The following is a 23,900-nucleotide window of genomic DNA, read 5'->3' as shown; positions in this document are numbered from 1 at the left end:
CACCTGTATGTACAAAGAAATAAGTGTGAGGATGTCCTCTACAGCACTGTTTATAATAGCAAAAAGGTGGAAGCAGCCTAATTTTTTATCAAAGAGGAATGGATAAATAATCAGAATGGTTCATAAATCAACCTGAATTGGTCTCAAAAAAATTTTGGGTGAAAAAGCAAGATGCAAAATGATACATACAGGGACCTCCCTGGTGGCGCAGTGGTTAAGAATCCACCTGCCAAGGCAGGGGACACGGGTTCGAGCCCTGGTCCGAGAAGATCCCACATGCTGCGGAGCAACTAAGCCCGGGCGCCACAACTACTGAGTCTGCGCTCTAGAGCCTGTGAGCCACAACTACTAAGCCCGCGTGCTGCAACTACTGAAGCCCGCATGCCTAGAGCCCGTGGTCTGCAACAAGAGAAGCCACCGCAATGAGAAGCCCGCGCACCGCAATGAAGAGTGGCCCCCACTTGCCGCAATTAGAGAAAACCCGTGTGCAGCAACAAAGACTCAGCACAAGCAAAAAAAAAAACATCATGATACCATTAATATAAATTTAAGACTACAGACAATAGGGACTTCCCTGGTGGCGCAGTGGTTAAGAATCTGCCTGCCAAGGCAGGGGACTCGGGTTCAAAGGGGACACAACAACGAAAACCCAATGCCAACGCAGCCAAAAAATTTTTTTTTTTAATTAAAAAAAAAAAACCACACAACATCACAGTCCATTGGTGATGGATACATATGTGTTCACAGATAAAATTATAGGGAATGGAATGGAAAGATACACACCAAACTCATGGTAGCAGTTTCCACTGGACATTGAGAGCAGAAATGGGACTAAGTGGGAGAGTATGTGGTTAAAGGAGACAATAAAATTATCTATAATGTTTTCCTTCCTTTAAGAATGTGAATGCAGGGACTTCCCTGGTGGTCCAGTGGTTAAGACTCCATGCTTCCATTTTAGGGGCCATGGGTTCAATCCTTCATCAGGGAACTAAGATCCTGCATGCTGCCCAGCGTGGCCAAAGGAAAAAAAAAAAAAAAAAAAGAATGCATATCCTGTAATAACCTATAACGGAAAAGAATCTGAAAAAGAATATTTATATATACACAACTGAATCTCTTTGCTGTACACCTGAAACATTGTACATCGACTATACTTCAGTTAAAAAAATGGAAAAAAAATGAATGCAAATATGAAGCTTAAAAATTGGTATCTCTGGGTGGTGGGAAAATACGTGATTTTTATTTTATTTATTACATTGTTTTTAAATTTTTGATTTTTTAAAAATAAATAACTGTGGGGACTTCCCTTGTGGCACAGTGGTTAAGACTCTGAGCTCCTAATGCAGGGTACCCGGGTTCGATCCCTGGTCAGGGAACTAGACCCCACACGCATGCCACAACTAAGGAGCCCGCCGGCCGCAACTAAGACCCAGCGCAACCAAATAAATAAATAAATAAAAATATTTAAAATAAATAAATAAATAACTGTGGAGTCTTTTTTAAAAAAGCAAATTATGCATGACTAAAGAGAGATATAGGTAAAGTTCTATGGGAGTTCAGAATGGAGAGACATTATCAAAGGCAGGGTGGGAGAGAGAGGGGTTCAGGAAAGGCATCTGAACTATGCCTTCAAGGATGGAGAAGATGAAGATAGATGAGAAAGGAAATGTGGAATGGTACTCCAGGCAGAATGAGCATCATGAAAGAGGCATGGAGACAGGAAAGCAAAGGACTCTTGAGTAGTTGCTTGGCTGGACCAGAAAATACCTGATGACAAACAGCAGGAAGCAAGGTCTAAAAGATGGCTGCAGCCTCATTCAAAAGGAGCCTTCTATGGGAAATCAAAGAACTTCAGTCAGTTCTGTAGATAGGGGCTTGTCATTATGGGTTTTGGAGCTGGAATGACAGCATCAGGACAGGAAGATTAATCGGGCCATGAAATATAAAATAGTTTGAAATGGAGCAGGACCAGAGGCAGAGAAAGCAGCTAGGAGGAAATGACGGTAAGGAGTCTAAGTGAGGTATGAATACAGGTCCTTCCCCATCATCTCCCCCCAACCCCTTTTTTAAAGCAGCTTTACTGATCCTGGTGCCCTTCTGACCACACACAATAGTCTCTGAAATAGTGTTTATGCCTCTGGGATGATGTTTCCCAACCATTGTTCATGTTCCTGGCTGAGAGTTATAACATGCACTTCTCAGTTACAGTGGTTCACTGAAGCAGGGGTTCTAGGGACATCTGGTTGAAGTGTGCAGTTTGAAAGAGGATCCAAGTGATTTCTGATCAATCATAACTTTCATCTTGTACAAACACTATCCTAAAGCATTCAAAGTTTCCCTTTGCCTCGTTCTATTCGAAGGTTCTATTCCCTGAGAATACAATAGAAGCTCCATGTCTCAGCACACTCCCCACCCCAGCTCTGGTAGCAGCTAACTTCTGCACCTTCTCCTATACGGATACTAACTCCAGCCACGTTGATATGCTCTGTAATTCCATAGGCATAGCTATGCATTTTGTCACTCCCCCAACTCTTTATTTTTCTGGGATGCTCTTCCTCCCAATCTCTGCTGATCAAAAATTCTGTTCACAGTCCAAATTCCACTTCTTCCACGAAGCCTTTTTTGTTCACCCCAGAGGAAATTATCTCCTTCCTCTCAGTTATCAAGGTTTCTACCAGTCACATGACAGCTTATTTTCTCTCTCTTTCTCTCTGTCTCTCTCTCTCTAACATTATCTCTTCCTCTAGTTAGATTTTGAATCTCTGGAAGTGGTGACCAAGTTTTTTCACTTTTCTTTTTGTTTTTTAAATCCCTCTAAAATACACTAGCCCAGACTTCCCTGGTGGTGCAGTGGTTAAAAATCCGCTTGCCAATGCAGGGGAAACAGGTTCGATCCCTGGTGCGGGAAGATCCCACATGCCACAGAGCAGCTAAGCCTGTGTGCCACAACTACTGAGCCTGCGCTTTAGAGCCCGCGAGCCACAACTACTGAGTCCATGTGCCACAACTACTGAAGCCTGCATACCTAGAGCCCATGCTCTGCAACAAGAGGAGCCACTGCAATGAGAAGCATGCGCACCGCAACAAAGAGTAGTCCCCACTCGCCGCAACTAGAGAAACCCACGCACAGCAAGGAAGACCCAATGCAGCCAAAAATAAATAAATATAAAATAAAATGGAATGGTTGAATGAATGAAAGAATACATTTTTGAACACTTTTTCAACTGGCTTTTCTTTGGTTATTTCCTTCCTGGAGGTTTACCCAGCTGGTAAAGCAGAAGGAAATACCAGTCAGTCTTTCTTGCCAGCTGTATTAGTTTCAAGTAATAGAAAACCAACTCATACTGACTTACACAATAAAAGTAAATCTGTTGATTTATAAACCAAGGAATCCATTGGTGGATTGCTGGCATTAGGATTGGATCAACGTTGTAACAATTTTGCCTTTCTCTTTCAGTTTTGTTTTCCTCTAAGTTGACTTAGTTACCAGGCAGTCTCTCCCTATGTGGTGTCAAAGATGGCCCACAGTAGCTCCAGGTTACATTCTATCAATTTAGTAACCCCAACAGAAAGCACCTCTTTTCTGATAGGGCGAGTAACATTTCCAGGTAAGAGTGTCATTGGCCCAGCTTAGGTCACATGCACATCACTGAAGTAATCACTGAGTCCGAGGAGTGTCATGTTGCTCTGATTGGCCAGGGGGTAAAGCTGGGGTTTGGGTTAACCCTACCAGAATGCTGGATTGAGAATAGGAAAGGAAAAATTATGGTACCAGACCAGAAGGGATGCTGAGCAGGCAAAATAAATGTCCATTAAACACACATTCACTTAACTAGTACTCAACAATCTCTGATCCAGGTTGACTGTGCCTGAGTAGAGACTGCAGGTGACTCCATGATCTGTCCTCAAATGACTCACTACATAAGGCTGTTCTGATTTGGTCCCAAGGGTTGCACTGTTCTTCACAGCAGTCATATAATAAAACATCCTACTCAGGATGGTTCAGGCCTGGCTTGAGTCCTATGATGGCCTAGGGCCACTGAGAGGAAAAGACTGGGATCTGATACCACCAGGGGACACAGTGTCAACTGCAATAGTACTGGGCAGGCCAAATCTGCCATTGGGAGGGCACAGGAAAAACCAACGAGCAGTAGCATGGGCAAGCAGTTCGTTCCTGGGGCCAAACGGGACCTGACAGGTCTTAATGGGAGAGAGAAAATTCTGAGATAGGAGATACTCGGGACTTCAGATGAACAGATGTCTGGTCAGCAGGTAGCAGGACTCCAGCCACTGGACTAAAGTTCAGGGACAGTCCAGTCTCAAGGAGTGGGGAATTGAAAGGGGGCACACATGTGCCAGTTGCAGGGGGATCAGGACTCGGCAGAGTATAAGGATTGGATCTAAGGCACTAGGCTGAAATCCATGGACTAGGTCTGGAGTCCACAGCAGGGCTGAGTCTCAAGAATAAGACTGAAGGTCAGTTAACAGACAGGATCGGGACATAAGTTCAGATGAGCAACAGCCTTGAGAAGAACCCGTAGAGTGAGGGATGGAAGTGCCATAAATTCCTCTTGCCTCTGCTGAGGATTCTGTCCAGTGACTAGATTAAGCCTGAGCCTGCAGATGCCACTGAATAGTCTCAGCTGAAGGGAAGGAGGGAGACAGAAGCTGGTCCCACAACAGGGTCTAACCAAGTAAAAAAATTTGAGAGGTGTTCTCATTGGAATGCATAACCTAATAAAAAATCAAATTGAAAAAACTTTCAGCTGGAATGTATTAAGAAACAAAGACACCTGGAAAGAAATAGATACAATTGTAACAAGATGTTAAATGAGACTTCCCTCTTTTCTTCTTTTCACAGCTTAGAATAATAGATGGCAAGTACCCTCATATTATAAGAAGACATGTCAGATCGTGTTTGCATGACTTGCTCAGGGGGTGGCCCCCAAATTGGTTCTGAGATCTGTAGCCTGCCACTCCCACTTTTGGTCTGAGAAAAGACGATCAAGAGGAGAGGTTTAACAATGAGGTATCACCTCACATCTGTCAGAATGGCCATCATCAAAAAATCTACAAACAATAAATGCTGGAGAGGGTGTGGAGAAAAGGGAACCCTCTTGCACTGTTGGTGGGAATGTAAATTGATACAGTCACTATGGAGAACAGTATGGAGGTTCCTTAAAAAACTAAAATAGAACTACCATATGACCCAGCAATCCCACTACTGGGCATATACCCTGAGAAAACCATAATTCAAAAAGAGTCATGTACCACAACGTTCACTGCAGCACTATTTACAATAGCCAGGACGTGGAAGCAACCTAAGTGTCCATCGACAGATGAATGGATAAAGAAGATGTGGCACATATATACAATGGAATATTACTCAGCCATAAAAAGAAATGAAATTGAGTTATTTGTAGTGAGGTGGATGGACCTAGAGTCTGTCATCCAGAGTGAAGTAAGTCAGAAAGAGAAAAACAAATACTGTATGCTAACACACATATGTGGAATCTAAAAAAAAATGTTCTGATGAACCTAGGGGCAGGACAGGAATAAAGATGCAGATGTAGAGAGTGACTTGAGGACACAGTTGTGGGAGAAGGGTAAGCTGGGACAAAGTGAGAGAGTAGCATTGACATATACACACTACCAAATGTAAAACAGATAGCTAGTGGGAAGCAACTGCATAGCACAGGGAGATCAGCTCGGTGCTTTGTGACCACCTAGAGGGGTGGGATAGGGAGGGTGGGATAGGGAGGGTGGGAGGGAGACGCAAGAGGGAGGGGATATGGGGATACATGTATACATATAGCTGATTCACTTTGTTATACAGCAGAAACTAACGAAACATTGTAAAGCAATTATACTCCAATAAAGATGTTAAAAAAAAAAAAAGAGGAGAGGTTTAAAAAGTGAGGATTGCTTTGAAGAGAACTAACAGAGTGCTGTGGTTTTCTTCATCTTTGGTCAAGGGAAAGTAAAGAATAGGGACCTGCCGAGAGGGGAGACTGACATCACAGGTGGATGTGTGCTGAATGGAAGACATGCCCTGAGGTGGCTGGGACCTGGAGCAGAGTATGGTGAGAGAGTTCTTGGGACAATCTGACCTGAGTCCCCTGAGTTTTGGTGTAGAGAGACTGATATCTTTTCTCACCTGAGAGCTAGGTGACAGGCTGGCTGGAGGACCAAAGATGGTAGGTTAAGGGGCTGGGAAGGGAGAGTTGACAGAATGAGTTTGAAAGGCAGTAGTAAGAAAGAATAAAATTATTCCTTCCATTGGTTAAAAGGTAAGAAACCTGAGTTCTCCTTTCAGCTCTACCACAAATTAACTGTGCTACCATAGAAAACCGCTTGATCTCTCTGGATCTCAGTTTTCTCTTCTATAAAAGGAAGAATTGGACTAGACTTTCTCTAAAGTACCCCGAAGGGACCTTCCATGACTTTCTAATTCTATGGGAGTATTAGGCTGAACTCCATGGTGACTTGTGGAGTGGGATGGGTTATGATGGTGCATATATATACATCCCATTACACTACGCCCTAGACACTCAGGTCTCAAAGGTGCAGCATTCTCTTTTTCCCCTACCCCATCTTCTCTTAACAAGTACTTAAAAGATAAATTATTTTAAATTTTTTAAAAGAAAAAGTAACTCATAATACCACTAACCTGACACATTACTAATTATCTTTTGGCTAATTCCTTTCCAGATCTTGACCACCTATCTGCATATTTGCTCCAGTTGCAATCACTAGCACATGCTTTTTGTGTTCTTACAGAGCCCCCGGTTCAATACACTATGCATGACCAAGAGGAGTAAAAGCTTGGGTGCTTCCAATTATTGCATAATAAGATCAGGCAAGGAACAAGCTGGCCTTTGATAAGACAGTCTTTTGGGGCACAGAACTACTCTGGTGTGGCCTCTCTTCCTCCTTAAGTCTCCTTCCCCCCTCGCCACCCTCACTTCCTGATCCTTCAGCAACAACAGGAACTCAAGTGGCCCGGTAGAGCTAAGCTACCACAGCCTCTGATCTACATGACACTCACTTTGAGGTTGCTTCTGGGCTAGAAATACCAAGTGATCCGTGCAGCAGATATCACAGCAGCCACCAGAGAGTTATGTCAAGCCCCTAAAATCACAGAGAAAACCAATATCAAGGGATATAGAGATGTGCTGGTGATTCTGCTGTTGTTAAGACAGGAGTGCGGGGACTTCCCTGGTGGCACAGTGGTTAAGAATCCGCCTGTCAATGCAGGGAACATGGGTTTGAGCCCTGGTCTGGGAAGATCCCACATGCCGGAGCAACTAAGCCTGTGCACCACAACTACTGAGCCTGTGCTCTAGAAGCCACAAGCCACAACTACTGAAGCCCGCGTGCCACAACTACTGAAGCCTGCGAGCCTACAGCCTGTGCTCTGCAACAAGAGAAGCCACCGCAATGAGAAGCCTGCACACTGTAACGGAGAGTAGCCCCTGCTCGCCGCAACTAGAGAAAGCCCACGCACAGAAACGAAGACCCAAAGCAGCTAAAAGTAAATAAATAAACAAATAAAATTTAAAAAAAAAAGACAGGAGTGAGGAGGTGGTCACAGAGGATCAGCAAGGTTATGGCACTCCACCCACCTTTTATTAAAATTGAAGTATAGTTGATTTACAATGTTTTATTATTTCAGGTGTACGGCATAGTGATTCCATATTTGGATAGAGTATATTCCATTTAAAATTATTACAAAATAGTGCCTACATTTCCCTGTGCTGTACGATATATCCTTGTAGCTTATCTATTTTATACATAGTATCATAGTATACATAGTTTGTATCCCTTAATCCCATATCCCTATCTTGCCTCTCCCTCCTCCTTTCCCTCTCCCCACTGGCAACCACTAGTTTATTCTCCATGTCTGTGAGTCTGTTTCGTTATATACATTCGTTTGTGTTATTTTTTTAGATTCCACAAATAAGTGATAACATAGAGTATTTGTCTTTCTCTGTCTGACTTACTTCATTAAGCATAATACCCTCTGTGTCTGTCCATGTTGTTGCAAGACACTCCACCCACCTTAGTGCCAACTCTTGTGTCTCAGCCTCTATGACCTCGGTCCTACTGACAGGAGCACCTCTGAGCCCAGCCCCAGCAAAGTCAAGCTTTTTGGAGAGGTCTTTGTGCATTCTGATCTAGGCAGAGACGGAGATGGTTCAGTCTGGGCCTTGAAATGCTGTTCCTAAAACTTAGTCTGGTATTGTAGAAGCTTAAAGAGCAAGGTGACAAGTAAAGGACAATGGGCCTAGAGAAGCAGGTAGGTAGGGCTTGGTTCATGGAGTCCCTGGAGTCTGCAGGGGAGGAGGAGCCTTAGATAATTTGCAGCAGGGATGTGACTTGTTCAGATCTGTTTAAGAAAGATCCCTCTGGTAACAGTGTGGGGAATGATTTGAAAAGGACGACTGGAGGCAGAGACCTGAGCTTATTAAAATTCGGTTAAGACATTACAATTTTTAGAAAAACATAGGATTTAATCATTAGAAGATAAAAAGGACAAAATGCACTAGATGATAAATACTATACCCTTGGAGAGCTCCATAGATAAAATATCTTTCTTTTTTGTGGGGTTGCCTTTTTTTTTTTGGCATTGAACATTTTAAAGAAATATGTGTTTACATTTTTTTTCTGATTACAAAAGCAACCCATAATCATTGAAAAATTTCAAACATTTCAGAAATATTTAATTTAGGAAGTAAAACTTCTACACAATCCCACCCCCTGCCAGAGGTAACAGCTGTTACTAGTAAAATACCTTTCTCACAGTTGGAAATCTTGCTCTTACCAAAGGACTTGACATGCCTCACAACCAGATCTCAAAAGGCAATGCAAAAAAAAAAAAAAAAAAAAAAAAAGGCAACGCAATGCTTGGATTCCCTGAAGAATAAATGATGAAAGATTATTCAGAGCAGAAAAGGTGTACAGAAATAACTGGGTGAAAAGATTAAAAGCTAAAGGATCTAATTCCCAATCATATTTTCTGCTCAGGGGTTCATTTGCCTGAAGCTATCCAGGATGCTTGACTAAGGGATGGCTAGTGTTTACTTCGGTGGAATAAATGAGCTCTAGAAGTTAACCTTCGTTCTTGGTTAAGTATTCATATGTTGCAGGTTTTTTTTCTTTTTAAAAAAAATTTTTATTAGAGTATGGTTGATTTACAATGTTGTGGTAGTTTCAGGTGTACAGTAAAGTGAATCAGTTATACATATACATATATCCACTCTTTTTTAGATTCTTTTCCCATATGTTGCAGTTTTCTTTTTTTTTTATTATTTAAAATGTTTATTTATTTGGCTGCATTGGGTCTTAGTTGCAGCACGCGCGATGTTCATTGCGGTGTGCAGGCTTCTCTAGGTGTGGCGCACAGGCTCTAGAGCACGTGGGCTTAGTTGCCCCGTGGCATGTGGGATCTTAGTTCCCAGGGATCAAACCCGTGTCCCCTGCATTGGAAGGCGGATTCTTAACCACTGGACCACTAGGGAAGTCCCTGCAGTTTTCTTTTTAAAAGGAAAAGTGCTGTCTTGAGGCTAAAAAGGGTTTCCCATTCCTAGCAGGCCTCTTGACATGGTGGATAGCAACAGAAAATAATTCAGTATTTTTGTGCCCATTTGTACCTGTCAGAATGGGATAATAATATCTGTCAGGCTCCCCAGGGAGATGATGAGACAATTGATTGATTTCTTCTTTGTTACTTGCTTTTGAAATCAGAGGGGAAAATCTAGACTTAAGGCCCTTTAAAGGAAAGAACTGTCCTTTCTAGACAATTCTTGGAGAGCTTCTTTAGAAAGAGAGCCTTTCTTGGAATGCATTCTGGGGCTTAATAACTTTTACCGTCAGAAATTCTGAACTCTTTCAAATGCATATGACAGAAACCCAATTCAAACAAGGTGAAAAAGATAAGGTTATTGTCTCATTCCTCTAAAGCCTGACAAAGGTGGAATTGGCTTCAGGGATACAAGTTCCATCAGGAACTATGATTGGATTTGAGAAATTCTATTTCAGTATCTACATGTTGCTTGAGTGGAGAAGGTGCATTCTCAGAAGCTGTGGAATGGCCATGTTTAGCCATATGCATGTCGAAACACTGAAAGCTAGGCTTCAAAGACAGGGGATACCAAAACAGCTGTGCAGAGAGAAATAGAGATGAGAGATAGTAAGAGGACTATCAGGATCACAGTTCTTGATGGTTTTCCAGATTCTCTTTCCTTTCCCTTTGTATCCTGGCTACCTTGGGGCTTTGCTAAAATGCCTTCTCTTTGCACTAGTTTAAAGTGAATTTCTCTTTCTTGCAACTCAAAGAATTATGACTATTATGATCTGGATGCTTATGTTGCCCCCAACCCCTACTGTGATGCTATTTGGAGGTGGGGCCTTTGAAAGGTGACTAGATTTAAATGAGGTGATGAGTGTGGGGCCTCCATGGTGGGATTAGTGCCCTTCTAAGAAGAGGAAGAAACACCAGAGCTCTCTTTCTCTGCCATGTGAGTAGTCAGCAAGAAAATAGCTATCTGCAAACCAGGAAGAGTCTTCACCAGGAGTTGAATCAGCAGACACCTTGGACTTCCCAGCCTTCAAAACTGTGAGAAATAAATGTCTGTTGTTTAAGCCACCTAGTCTATGGTATTTTGTTATAGCAACCTGAGCTGACTAGGACAATGACTGAGACAACTACTATGAAAATTAGTGATGGCTTTTGCTGTATACTTTCTGCGAGATGTAGAGAAGCATCTCTCTTATACTGAAACTTCCCTCTCAAAGGTCACCAACTTCTAAGTGCAAAACCCAATGACTTCTACTCCCTTTTCATTCTTCTTTGCCATGTTGACTGTCTTTGCCTTCTGGAATCTCTCCTCTCTTGGCCTTTGTGATCCCCCCTCAATGGATTCTCCTTTTACTTCTCTGACAGTTCTTTTTCAGTATCCTTCACTGTTTTCTTTTATCCACTTGCCCTATATAGGTGATCTCTAAGATTCTCTTCTTGGCTGCCTTCTCATCTTACTCTGCCCTCTTTGCTAAATACATTTATCTACTCCAACGATTTTCTCTTGCACTCATAGGCTGATGACTTCATTTATTATTCATAGCCTTCAATTTTGCTGAGCTTTAGGTCCTAATTTTTACTCTCCTGGTGAATATCCCCACCTAGATAATGTGCAAACACTGCAAAAATGTCCCAGACTGAACTTCTCCTTTCCTTAACCTGGTCTCAAATTGCTTTTCTAGCCACCAGTCCCTTCCATACTGAACTTCTCTTGCAAGCCACACTGTCTTCTAGTCTCCAGCCCAGCTTTGTAGACTTCCTTTCCGGATACCTCTTCTCTTCTCCCCTAGGCTCCTTTTCTTGGTACTCCCTTCCTACCACAGCCTTGCTCCCATTCTCACTTTCTTGTCTAAATCTTGCCTTGTCCCAGGGCTGGTGGTGGGATGAATTGGGAGATCGGGATTGACATATATACACTAATATGTATAAAATAGATAACTAAAAAAAAAAAAAAAAACAATGTCCAGAGAAGGCCAATAAAGTAGCCTTTAAAACTTGAAAAAAACAAAATAAATCCTGCCTTGTCCCAATATTCATCCTCCTTTCAGCCTTGCTGAGCTCCTCTTTCCCAGGACATGTCATGCATTTTTACATCTCCAAGATTTGTTTACGGTTTCCTTCTCCCTGGAATGCCATTTCCCCACTGTTGTTCTATTTAATTAAATCCTACTCATCCTTCAAAATCCAACTCAAATGCTAATTATTCCATGAAGGCTCCCTGACACATTCTGTCAGAACCAACCATTCACTTCTTCAGGCTCCCATAGAACCAGCAGAACAAGTGCTATCAATCTGACTTGAGTTATTTCTAGGTATGTATTTTCCTTTCTCTCCTGGTAGAGGATGATTTTTCTTGAGGGAAGGAGCTTTCTTAACAGTGCACTGCACAATTCAGATACTCAATAATATTTGTCAAATTGCATCGTGGAAGAAACTAACTGGAAAAACTGCAGAGATCTTTGATAAGAGGCAGTGTTGCTTAAGAAAGACAACACTTTGGGGGCTGATTTCCCATATAAATTCTTTTCTGTTAAAAAATAGAGTGAGAGATGGGGCAAAAGTAGATTAGGGCAGATGCCCTCTTAACTCCTCTTGGTAGGTGATTGAATTTGGCCTTTATCCTACAACCCAGCTGGGTCTTGCCTTTAAAATGTCTGCTTGGGGAATTCCCTGGCGGTCCAGTGGTGAGGACTCGGCACTTTCACTGCTGTGGCCCGGGTTCAATCCTTGGTCGGGGAACTAAATCCCGCAAGCCGCGTGGAGTGGCCAAAACGGACAAACAAACAAAACCACAACAACAACAAAGTCTGCTTGGAATAGTGAAGATTTCTTGAAATTTGTATCTTGAGAGGTTTTGTTCTTTAAGTAAGCAAAAGAGAGAACTCTGCACTGACAACATTATATGGTCTTGATATGTGATGGGGCCCACATATGTGAGTAACTGGTTTATGAAGAAATCTCAACCTATCAGGGCATAAGAAGCAGTAAAGCATGCTGGTCAGGAGCTTGGCTCTGGAGCAGGACTGCTGGGGTCTGAATTAGGCAGATTAACTTCCTGTGCTTCAGTTGCCTCTTGTGTCCAGTGGAGATTGTAATGGATCTACTTCACAAGCTTATTATGAGGATTAGACAAGATAATATATGTAAAGTTCTTGAACAGGCTAAGCACATAGTAAGCACTCGGTAATTGTGAGGTATTATTATTATTATTATTATTTTTTTTTTTTAAAATAGGTAGAGGCCAGATCATGGGCTTTTATTTATTTATTTATTTATTTATGGCTGTATTGGGTCTTCGTTTCTGTGCGAGGGCTTTCTCTGGTTGTGGCAAGTGGGGGCCACTCTTCATCGCAGTGCACGGGCCTTTCACTATCGCAGCCTCTCTTGTTGCAGAGCACAGGCTCCAGATGCGCAAGCTCAGTAATTGTGGCTCACGGGCCCAGCTGCTCCGCGGCATGTGGGATCTTCCCAGACCAGGGCTCGAACCCATGTCCCCTGCATTGGCAGGCAGATTCTCAACCACTGCGCCACCAGGGAAGCCCTATTATTATTTTAAATAAACTTATTTATTTATTTTTATTTGTTTATCTTTGGCTGCACTGGGTCTTCGTTGCTGCGCGCAGGCCCTCTCCAGCTGCGGCGAGTGGGGGCCACTCTTTATCGCGGTGCGTGGGCCTCTCACCGTGGTGTCCTGTCCCGTTGCGGAGCACGGGCTCCAGGCACAAGGGCTTCAGTAGTTGTGGCACACGGGCTTAGTTGCTCTGCGGCATGTGGGATCTTCCCGGACCAGGGCTCGAACCCATGTCCCCTGCATTGGCAGGCAGATTCCCAACCATGGCGCCACCAGGGAAACCCGGTATTATTATTTTTGATTACCACTTTCAAGTATGATGTGGCAAATCCCCCTCACCTGTACCTTAATGACATTCTGGGCAGATTCTATGACTTGACAACTAAAACTCAGTTCAGTCTGGTTTAAAATGTCAATCTCATGATTGGTTCGAAGCTCTCCACCTGCCCCAGTATAAGCTAGACTTACGGCAGAGGAGATCAGTGGACTTTTTAAATCCTCCTCCCACTCTAGTGCCCTAGAGGGCAAGTGGAGGCTGAGTCATACCCTGGGACACCTTGTCCCCTTCCCTGTTCTCAGGAAGGGGTCAGAGAGAAGCATGAGGCACTCAGAGGTCTTCTCATGTAGCTAGTTGCCTCTTGCTGGAGAGGCAACCCTGAAATTACTACTCTGGTTCAGTTTTGTCCTGCTACTGCTGTGGCCTCTGATGGAGTGGTAGTCTCGACCCAAATGGGTTCACAATCTCTTTATGCACATATTCAGTTTTACCCCAGATACCTCTTTAGTGATAGATTACTGAAGCACAATTGGTGCTGGAGAGGGGACTGGAAATGATGCTTGATTTCCTTGTTGTTGTTATTGTTCTGACAAGCAGGGACAGTTTACAATCAGAACAAACTCTTATCTCCCACAGTGCCTGCTGAGTAATCTCCCAGGGAGGATGTGTTATAGAGCTGAGAGTGGCTGAAGCAGATCAGAGACCACAAGGCCAGATGCTGCCCACAGGGCTTCTGGATTTCAAGTACTTTAAAAAGAGCAAGGGGCTTCCCTGGTGGCGCAGTGGTTAAGAATCTGCCTGCCAATGCAGGGGACATGGGTTCGATCCCTGGTCCGGGAAGATCCCACATGCTGCGGAGCAACTAAGCCCATGTGCCACAACTACTGAGCCTGCGCTGTAGAGCCCACGAGCCATAACTACTGAAGCCCACTAGCCACAACTACTGAAGCTCACTAGCCACAACTATTGAAGTCCGTGTGCCTAGAGCCCGTGCTCCACAACAAGAGAAGCCACCGCAATGAGAAGCCCGCGCACTGCAACGAAGAGTGGCCCCCGCTTGCCGCAGCTGGAGAGGGCCCGCGTGCAGCAACTAAGACCCAACGCAGCCAAAAATAATAAATAAATAAAATAAATAAGTTTATTTAAAAAAAAAAGAGCAACAACCCAAAATAATATTTATTGGATATCTACTAAAGCTAGGCACTTAGTATACATTATCCATTCTACGTGATAAGGATTATTAGCTCCATTTTACAGACGAGGATAGTGAAGGTAAGAGGAATTAAATCAATTGTCATTATTTTGAGGGCCCTGTTTCTTGCTTAATTTCTATAGCCAAAAAAAAAATCTAGTTAAGATTTCAGAGAGGCAATATAAACAAAGTCATATTTTGGACATTTAGGAGATAGCTCTGATTGCTAATGTTAATTTTTTTCTGATGCAAATATATGCCTTTACTTTGTATCAATTCACAAGAGCCATAAAATGTCCATTTTTGCCATCCTTACAGTTTTTTTCACTACAGAGAACTAAAGAAAAGAAAAACCTTATTGTTGCTAAGTTCAACGGGGACTTTTTCTATCCTTTTAAAATGTGTCTTCTCTATTCGTGTGTATCTCTTCACCTTAACTGAACGAACTTTTTCATTACTAATTTACATATTCCATTGAATAACAGTGTGTTTTAGGGTGACTCTTCCAAGAGCTATTGAGGAAAATATGTGTTATGGTTAATCTAAGATTTGCTAATGACTTTTGATTTCCTTTGATCTCCGATCCAAGTGGTAAAACGCACTGTGTGATACACTCACACCTGGTACAGAAACCAGTGCTAAGGGCATAATTAGAAGTTGACAATGGATGTGATAATCCCAATTCATTTTTCTTTTTCTTTTTGGCAAGACAGTAATTGGCTGGAAATTTAAAATTCTCTTTTTAAATCCTTAAACAAATCACTCCTCCGAAGTTTTACACTTAATCACTACCATCTATCAGCCACCACCTATTCAATGATAAATATGTACAAAAAGCTTGTTGTATACCAGGAACTATTCAAGGTGCTGGAGTACTGTGGTAACCAAGGCAGACAGGGTATTTGCTTTCATGGTGCTTAGGTCTTATCTAGGGAGACAGACAATAATCCAGTAAGTAAAATTTCAGATGCTGTAGTGTGAGGAAAATAAGACTAAATGTCATGAGACAGAGTCATGGGAGGAGGGCAATATTAAATAGGATAGTCAGGAAGGACTGACACTTGACTGAAACCTGAATGATGAGGAGGCAGCTGCTCAAAGATTTGGAAAAGAGCCTCTCAAACCAAGGAACCAGCCGGTGCAGAGGCCTGAGGAAATGTGTGGCAACTTTAAATGTTTTGGGTACTGAGAATGCAGGCCGTCTCTCCAACCAACTCCCCGCCCCTGCCCCAGCTCCCCACCACACACACACTGATAAGAACCCAGCAGTAAGTACAGTGAGAGATTGGAATATTTTACTTAACTTCTGGAAGGTGAAAGATCTGGTAAGGAAATAAGCAGAAGTCAAGAAGAAAACGAAGATGAATTGGAACCTGAAAGGCCTACTAAGAAGATTTTTCTATCATTAAGGTGGATTCTAGGAAATTTAGTTTTGTTGATTTAGTTTTGTTGATTCAATAAAGTTACTGACTAGCAAGGAATCCACCCTAAGTCACTCTTCTTCTATGCTTAGTGCATCACTCTATTTATAACTAAATGTTTCCTGAAGTAAAACAGAAAACAGCCACTTTGCTCCCTGTATTTATGCTTCTCAACAGAGATCCCATAGTAGATTTTCTTACATTTGTGGTAAACTATTTTTAACCATGCATCAAGGGAATAAAAATAGTTTTCATGTGATTATGTCTTTGGAAGTCTGGCACAAAATGTGATTTCACTTAGAGAGTGGTGTGACAGCTGTAAATCGTCACATTCCAGCTTAATGCTTCAATATTGTATTTTCAGTGTGACTGAATGGCTGGCTTTTTCCGGCTTTGACTGCCTTTTCTATAGAGAAGCTGGCACTCAGACAAATCCCCTGAGACACCCGCACAAAGAGATGCTGACAGATGTCTGTCTCTCAGAGGTTCTAACTGGGCAACATTCCATGCAGACATGCTGGGCATGAGCGTGGGTGTCTGTGTCTGTTGGCCTATGGGAGAGTCTTCTCATTCTGTCTTGCCAGCAGCCAAAAGGCATGGAGAGCCCTTTGGGATGGGAGTTCTGCCCTGGGGCCAGCATGCTCAGGTCGAATGGCACTGAGCCAGTTTAACAGGGCAAGGAGTCTTACTCAAGGAAGCCAGAAGTAGTGCAGCAGGCTGGAGAATCAAACCGTTCTTCTCATTATATGGTTGGGTCATAGACTAAGTGCTTAATAAATAATTGGTCCTGTTCAGGCACTCGCCTCGATACGTGTGGTATACAGATGCTTAACTCAAGGAACTCACCCTAACTTGTTCAGGGAAATAGCCTATAGCAGCCAACCCTTTTTTTAGCCACTCCACCCCAACTCCAAGACTGCTTACAACTCATTCAATGAATTTTCAAGTAGTTGTATCAAGTACTTTCTTCTATGCCAGGCATTGTGGTCTGCTTAAGATAAACAGAAATAAAAAGACAGATTGTTCTAGGATTAATATTGTATACACAAAAATGTTATAATGGTTATCTTGGGGGAGTAGAATTAGATAGAGATATGGACAAAGACTCAAATTTTACTTTTTGAACTTTACTATTTGAACTTTTTGTAACATTTTTTTGGCAGTGATTATTTTTTGTAACTCAACTAAAATCTTCTGAGCAACTGTTTGTGCCAGGCACCTTTCTGAGCTTTGAGAAGACAGCAGTGAATGAAGCAGAAAAAGTCCCCTGTCCTCAAGGAGCTTACATTCCAATTGGGGAGTAATACAAAACAAAAAATCTATACAAATGTGCTATTATAATATAATGATAAGTGATGACATGGCCCATGGAAAAAATAATTTTTAAAAATAAAAGTGTTCATTTTTAAAAGTTCTTCTATTCTGACTTGTTCAGATAATCTTGACTCTTTAGAGACCAGGATTCTGTACTGGCCTGGGCAAATAGCAGCACTGAGAGAAACGGGCCAGAGGGCCAAACCTCAAAGCCTTGAACCATTCGGACTCTTGCCAACACTCTCTCCATCCAGCACAAATGAAAAGGCAGTTTGAGATGCCTGCGTTCTTTTGGCACAAGAGTGATGTCAATCCAGAGAGTCTGACCTGGCTGGTTGTTCTTGACTGGAGCCCAGCTCTTTTCCCACTCAGTTTGGGGACAGAACTCGCTGCTGTGCCAGTACGTGAAGGTGCCGACCCTGCCTACCCCACATACATAGCCTGCTTCTTCTTTCCAGCTTTACCAGCTGGTTTCCATTGGCTTCTGGCCTGCCTTGTCTGACAGCTGCCTGAACACTGGGACTTAAAAATTAGTTCTAAATGCCTGAGTCCAGCCACCACATTCCAACCTATTTCTAGGACAACATCTTTTTTCTTTGGCTCCCTAAGACACTACTCTTCTTTATCTGTTTCTAAACTGTTTCCATTCCTAGTTCAGGCTGAGGTCTCCTCACCTGGAAGTACAAAACTTAGGGGTTCCGGTTCCTGCTCACAGCCAAGGAGAAGATGCTGTTTTCACTAAATTCCTCTAGTCAAAGAAGAGGTAAGACTTGATATGATATTAAAGAAACACAATAAAAATTGTACGCATACTAACATTACAAACATTTAAAAAATCTTCTTTGTTTTTATTCCAATCATGAAGGTAACACAAGCCTGTTGCAAAAACTTTAGAAAATACAGTAAAAATAATTTATACTTTAATAAATTATTTTCATTTTTATCTATTCTTGTGCTCATATGTTTATTGCTGTTATTGGTTAAATATATTATTCATGCATTTGGGACAAAATTCCAAAAGTAAAATCTCACTGTTTCCCTGCCACCCAGTTCCTCTCCCTGAAGCGAACTGTTTGTTCATCATAGTATCCTCTTCTTTTTTTAGTGAAAACTTTTATATTTAAAATTACCAACTGGACTCAGTTTAGATAATCCCAATTTTGTTGGCAACTTCCAAAGCACTGTCATCAGGCGCCAGTTGAACATATGCTTCTTCTCTCCATCAGGCCTTATCAGGGTGTTCACCTTGGCCACGTCAATGTCATAGAGCTTCTTCACAGCCTGTCTGATCTGGTGCTTGTTGGCCTTGATATCCACAATGAACACCAGTATGTTGTTGTCTTCTATTTTCTTCATGGCTGACTTGGTAGTGAGGGGGAACTTGATAATGCCATAGTGGCCAAGTTTGTTTCTCCTAGGGGCAGTCTTCTGAGGACATTTGGGCTGCCTTCTGAGCCACAGTGTTTTGGGCGGTTGGAAGGTGAGTGATGTCCGGATCTTTTTTGTGTGGCTGTGGATGACTTTCAGCACTGCGTTCTTGGCCTTCAAAGCCTTTGCTTTGGCGTCAGCTTTGGGAGGGGCAGGGGCTTCCTTCTTCGCTTTCAGCACCATCTTTGTGAAAAGCCACAGTATTCTCTTATAATCCTTTTCATTTCTGTAAAATCTGTAGAAATGTCCTACTTCAATAAACCTTTCTCTGCTTCAAACTCCGATGTTTCAGTTTATTTGGCCTCACTGTGCATCAGGCACACGAACTTCGGTAACAATTTCTTTTCTGATTTTAATACTTTAATTTTTCTTGCTTTGTATCTTAGTCAATCTAGCTAAATATTTGTCAATTTTTTTTTTAAGAACAAGCTCTTGGTTTTATTGATTATTGTTTTTCCATTCTATATTGTATTTGTCTCCATTCTGTTCTTTATTACTCCCTTCCTACTGCTAGCTATTGTTTTAGTTTGCTCCTTTTTCAAGTTCCTTAAGGTGTAAAGTTACTTTATGGATTTACGTTGCCACTCTCTCTACTATGTCAATGAAAAATCAAATAACAATCAAGCTAAGAAGAAAGAAAAGAGAATATTACTCAAGACAAACTGAGGATTATAACCTGGGAAACAGATTCTCAGAAACTCTGAGAATTGCTCCATTGATCAGGAGTTAGAGATGCAGTTTTATACATTTTTGAGACAAAGAATTAATGTATCATATTGAAAGGTTAGCATTGTGCACACAGTTCATCAGTTTTTTTGTTTTTTGTTTTTAGTCAGTTATGCATGTACAGAACAAGCCCTTGGTCAATGTGACCCTTTGTATGAGATGAAAAAGAAATATTAATCATAGAATTACAATGCTGGCATCTGAAGAACGGGACCAGCTTTTTCTCAAAGTTTGATTTCATCCTCCTGCTTTAAGAAGGTCTGGGTAATGTATAATGTAGATGCACAGTGCACATTGGAAAAGGCCCACCATAAAGGGGTCATGTCATTTGTTTTTTTCCTTTCTGTCTTAGTTTGATTGTCCAGCCATAGAAAATTTAAGATTTTTCCTCACCAACTATATATGTAGATATTATTATTATTTACTATTTTGTTTAAAAATTATCGTACACTAACACAACGTTGTAAAGCAACTATATTCCAATAAAAATTAATGAAAAAATAAAAATTATCATACAGTATAACTGATTTTTTACAGTACTGTTCTCTGAATATTAGCAAATATACAGATGCGCATAACCAATATCACAATCAGAATACAGAATAACTACTTGTTCTGTTAATCACTGAGAGATAAGTGGTAAAATCTCCGACTATAACTGTGATTTGTGTATTTATTTCTTTCAGAATTGTTGCCAGTAGTACAAAGAATTTTTTTCTTGAATCATTTGAGTGAGATATAAAGTTACTCTTTTTCGTTTTGTAATTAATCAATATTTTTATGATAGATATTTCAAAACTATGTAAATATTCTATTTTCATCAAACTTTAAATTTATTCATTGATTTTTTATCAACATAAATTCATGATTTCATATTTTATCCAATGAGTTATAGTCTGTTAATATCATTATTTATTTTGGGGACCGCCCTGGTGGCACGGTGGTTAAGACTCCACCCTCCCAATGCAAGGGGCCCGGGTTTCATCCCTGGTCAGGGAACTAGATCCCATATGCATACCACAACTAACAGTTCACATGCCACACTAAAGAGCCTGAGTGCCACACCTAAGGAAACCACCTGCCGCAACTAAGACCCAGCGTGACCAAAATAAATAAATGAATAAATATTTTAAAAAAATATATCATTATTTATTTTGCAACTCAAATTACACCCAATTTGGCCACTGGAGCCTCTTCAAGCTGGCTCTTGTCCTTTTGATATGTCCCTGTCATTCTTTGAGCACTTCCTTGTTTCTTGTACAAGATGCTCCAGACTCATCTTGTATTTTTCCATGCCTGTAGTTAACCCTGTAATTAGCCATTTCTCCAAGAAGTTAAAAATATTACTTAGAACCAAGATCTTAACACTAAGTATATTCATTGTCCTTGAGGTGTCACTGCCCCAGGCCCTTTTGGTAGACACACTCATTTACATTTATATTCATTCCTACTTCCATCTATCTATCTATTGAAAACCATGATTTCAGACTGATACCTCCAATTTCAATACCCCCAACATCACAAGTTTCAGTCTACTTTTCTCCCTTCACATGTTTTTAACTCTAATGATGGTAAGAAAATCCAGGCCACTATTATCCTAATATTGTTACTTATTTTTTATCATTCTACCAGTTTGTAACCAATCCCTTATTGCTGCACCCTTCTCTCTCCTGTGTAGATGCCCACCTTATCCCATTTGACTCCAACACCTTGCACCAGGTTGCCCTATATGGATGCATTTTTCACCCAGTTTTGACTCTGACTCCCAGTACCAGGCTAGTACCATCACTGCCCCCTGTGTGGACACTCTCCTCAACCTTCTTTGGCTCTGAAAACCTGCTTTGAGCCGCCCCTCCTCAAGGATACCCTTGTCACCTGATGTGCAGAAGAGTTAATATAGAAGGCCTGAGGCTGCTATTGCTAGAAGGGATTATATACAAGTTTGGTCCTTGGCTGGCACCTGGTACCTTGGATTTCAGGAAGGTTCCCACCTTCCCCATACTGATAAGAATGGTTCACTGTGCCCAAACTCTTTGTATAAATAATGTGGTTTATCCTTAACAACTTGCTTTCCTTGTGGGGATCTGGAATTTTTGTACATACAGGCATGGAGTACCTTTGTCACCAACTTTTGATAAAAACCTTGGGTTCTGAATCTTATGAGTTTCCTGATAGATAACATTTCACACATGTTGTCACAGTTTGTTGCTGGAGGAACTAAGCATGTTCCCTGTGATTCCACTGAGAGAGAACTCTTAGAAGTTTGTGCCTGGTTTCCTTTGAACTTTGTCCCATATGCCTTTCTCTTTGCTGATTTTGGTTTGCATCATTTTGCTGTAATAAATCATAGCCATGAGTATGACTGTGTGCTAAGTCCTGCTAGTTAATCATTGAACTTGGGGGTGGTCTTGGGACCTCTGACACACCTGGCTTGGGCTCTGAAACTCCACACTGGGCTGCTTCTCTATAAGGACACCCTCCCCACTCTGCTTGGGTTTTAAACCCCTATGCTGACTGAGTCTCCTCATTCTGTCCAGGCTCTGACACCCTACACCAGCCCACCCCATTTCAGGGACAATGTCCTCACACTACCTGTTTCCAGTTTTTAGCTATCGTGACTAAAACTGCTATGAATATTTGTGTATAAGTCTTTTTGTGGACATGTATTTTAAACTATACTTAAGAGTGGCACTGCTAGCCATAAAATAGGTGTTTGTTTAGCTTTATAAGAAACTGCCAAAACTTTTTCCAAAGTGGTTGTACAATTTAATACTCCCACCAGTGATATATGATTACCAATTATCCCGTAAAAACTATATAATGAAGAAAAAAGTCTTTTATAGTTACCCATTTTTTTTGGCACTCTTCATTCCTCTGTAGGTCTGCATTTCCTTCTGCCATCATTTTCCTTCAACATTTCTTGTATTTTAAGTCTGCTGATGACAAATCTCTGAGTTTTTGTTTAACTGAAATATCCTTCTTTCACCTTTATATTTGAAGCTATTTCTGCTGGATTTAAAATTCTCAGTCCACAGTTTTGATTTTATTTTCTTTAAGCACTTTAAGGAAGTTGTTCCATTTTCTTCTTATTTGCATTATTTTTCTACAAGAAGTTTGCATTCATTCTTTTCTGTTCCCCTGAATGAAATGTGTTTTTTCTCCAAACCCCCTCTGGCTGTTCCAAAGATTTTCTGTTCATCTCTGGCTGTCAGTATCATCATGACAGGTCTAAGTGTGTTTTTCTTTATATTTATCCTGCTTGGGTTCAATTAACTTTTTGATCTTTGGGCTTATTGTTTTCAACAAATCTGTAAAAAAAAATTGACCATTATTTTAAAAAGTACTTCAAATATCCTAATTTTTCTCTTCTTTCTTTCTGAAGTTCTAATTAGACATATAATATGTTGGACTCTGCCTTTTTCCCTCTGTGCTACAATTTGGAAGATTTATTTTGCCCTGTCTTTAAGTTCACTGGCCTTTTTTTTTGTAGTGTCTAACTTGATGTTAAACCCATGTAGTTAATTTTTCACTTCAGGTATCGTATTTTTTAGTTCCAGAATTTCTGTTTTGTTCTGCTTTACAGGTTACATTTCTTTAGTGGTATTTCTTGTTTGTCCCCTTATTATGTTCATGGTTTCCTTTAAATCCTTAAACATATTCATAATAGCTTTAAAAAAAAAAGTCATTTCTGGGTCTCTGTTGACTGATTTTTCTTCTAATTATGGGTCACCTTTTCCTGAATCTTTGAGTGCCTAGTAATTTTAGATTGCATGCTGAACATTGTGGATCCCATGCTATAAAACTTCTTGATTTTATTTTCTTTTTAAAAAAATTGAGCTGTGGCACAGCAGAGGAAATCATCAACAGAATGAAAATGCAACCTACTGAATGGGAGAAGATATTTGCAAATCATATATCTGATACGGAGTTAATATCCAAAATATATAAAGAACTCACACAACAACAACAAAAACAAACAACTTAATTGAAAAATGTGCAGAAGACCTGAATAGACATTTTTCCAAAGAAGACATACAGATGGCCAACAGGCACATGAAAAGATGTTCAACATCACTAATTATCAGAGAAATGCAAATCAAAACCACAAAGAGAATGACTATTATCAGAGAATGACTACTATCAAAAAGACAAGAAATAATAAGTATCGGAGAGGATGTGGCGAAAAGGGAGCCCTGTTGGTGGGGATGTAAATTGGTGCAGCTGCTATGGAAACCAGTATGGAGGTTCCTCAAAAAATTAAAAAGAGAACTGACATGAGATCCAACAATTTCACTTCTGGGTATTTATCTAAAGAATACAGAAACACACATTTAAAAAGATAAATACACCCCTGTGTTCATTGTGGCATTATTTACAATAGCCAAGATATG

The 23,900-nt window shown here is 41.0% G+C and overlaps 1 pseudogene across 1 annotated transcript; it reads right to left on the bottom strand.

The window, feature by feature from the left end:
• Positions 1-12,795: 12,795 nt before the first annotated feature.
• On the bottom strand, positions 12,796-23,335 carry LOC309668373 (large ribosomal subunit protein uL23 pseudogene; annotated as a pseudogene). Its single transcript has one exon. The product of its transcript is annotated as a large ribosomal subunit protein uL23 pseudogene (transcript).
• Positions 23,336-23,900: the final 565 nt, after the last annotated feature.

The sequence above is a fragment of the Balaenoptera physalus genome (genome assembly GCF_965194825.1).
Source record: "Balaenoptera physalus genome assembly, chromosome: 10".
Taxonomy (NCBI): domain Eukaryota; kingdom Metazoa; phylum Chordata; class Mammalia; order Artiodactyla; family Balaenopteridae; genus Balaenoptera; species Balaenoptera physalus.
This window is presented reverse-complemented; position numbering and strand designations above follow the sequence as displayed.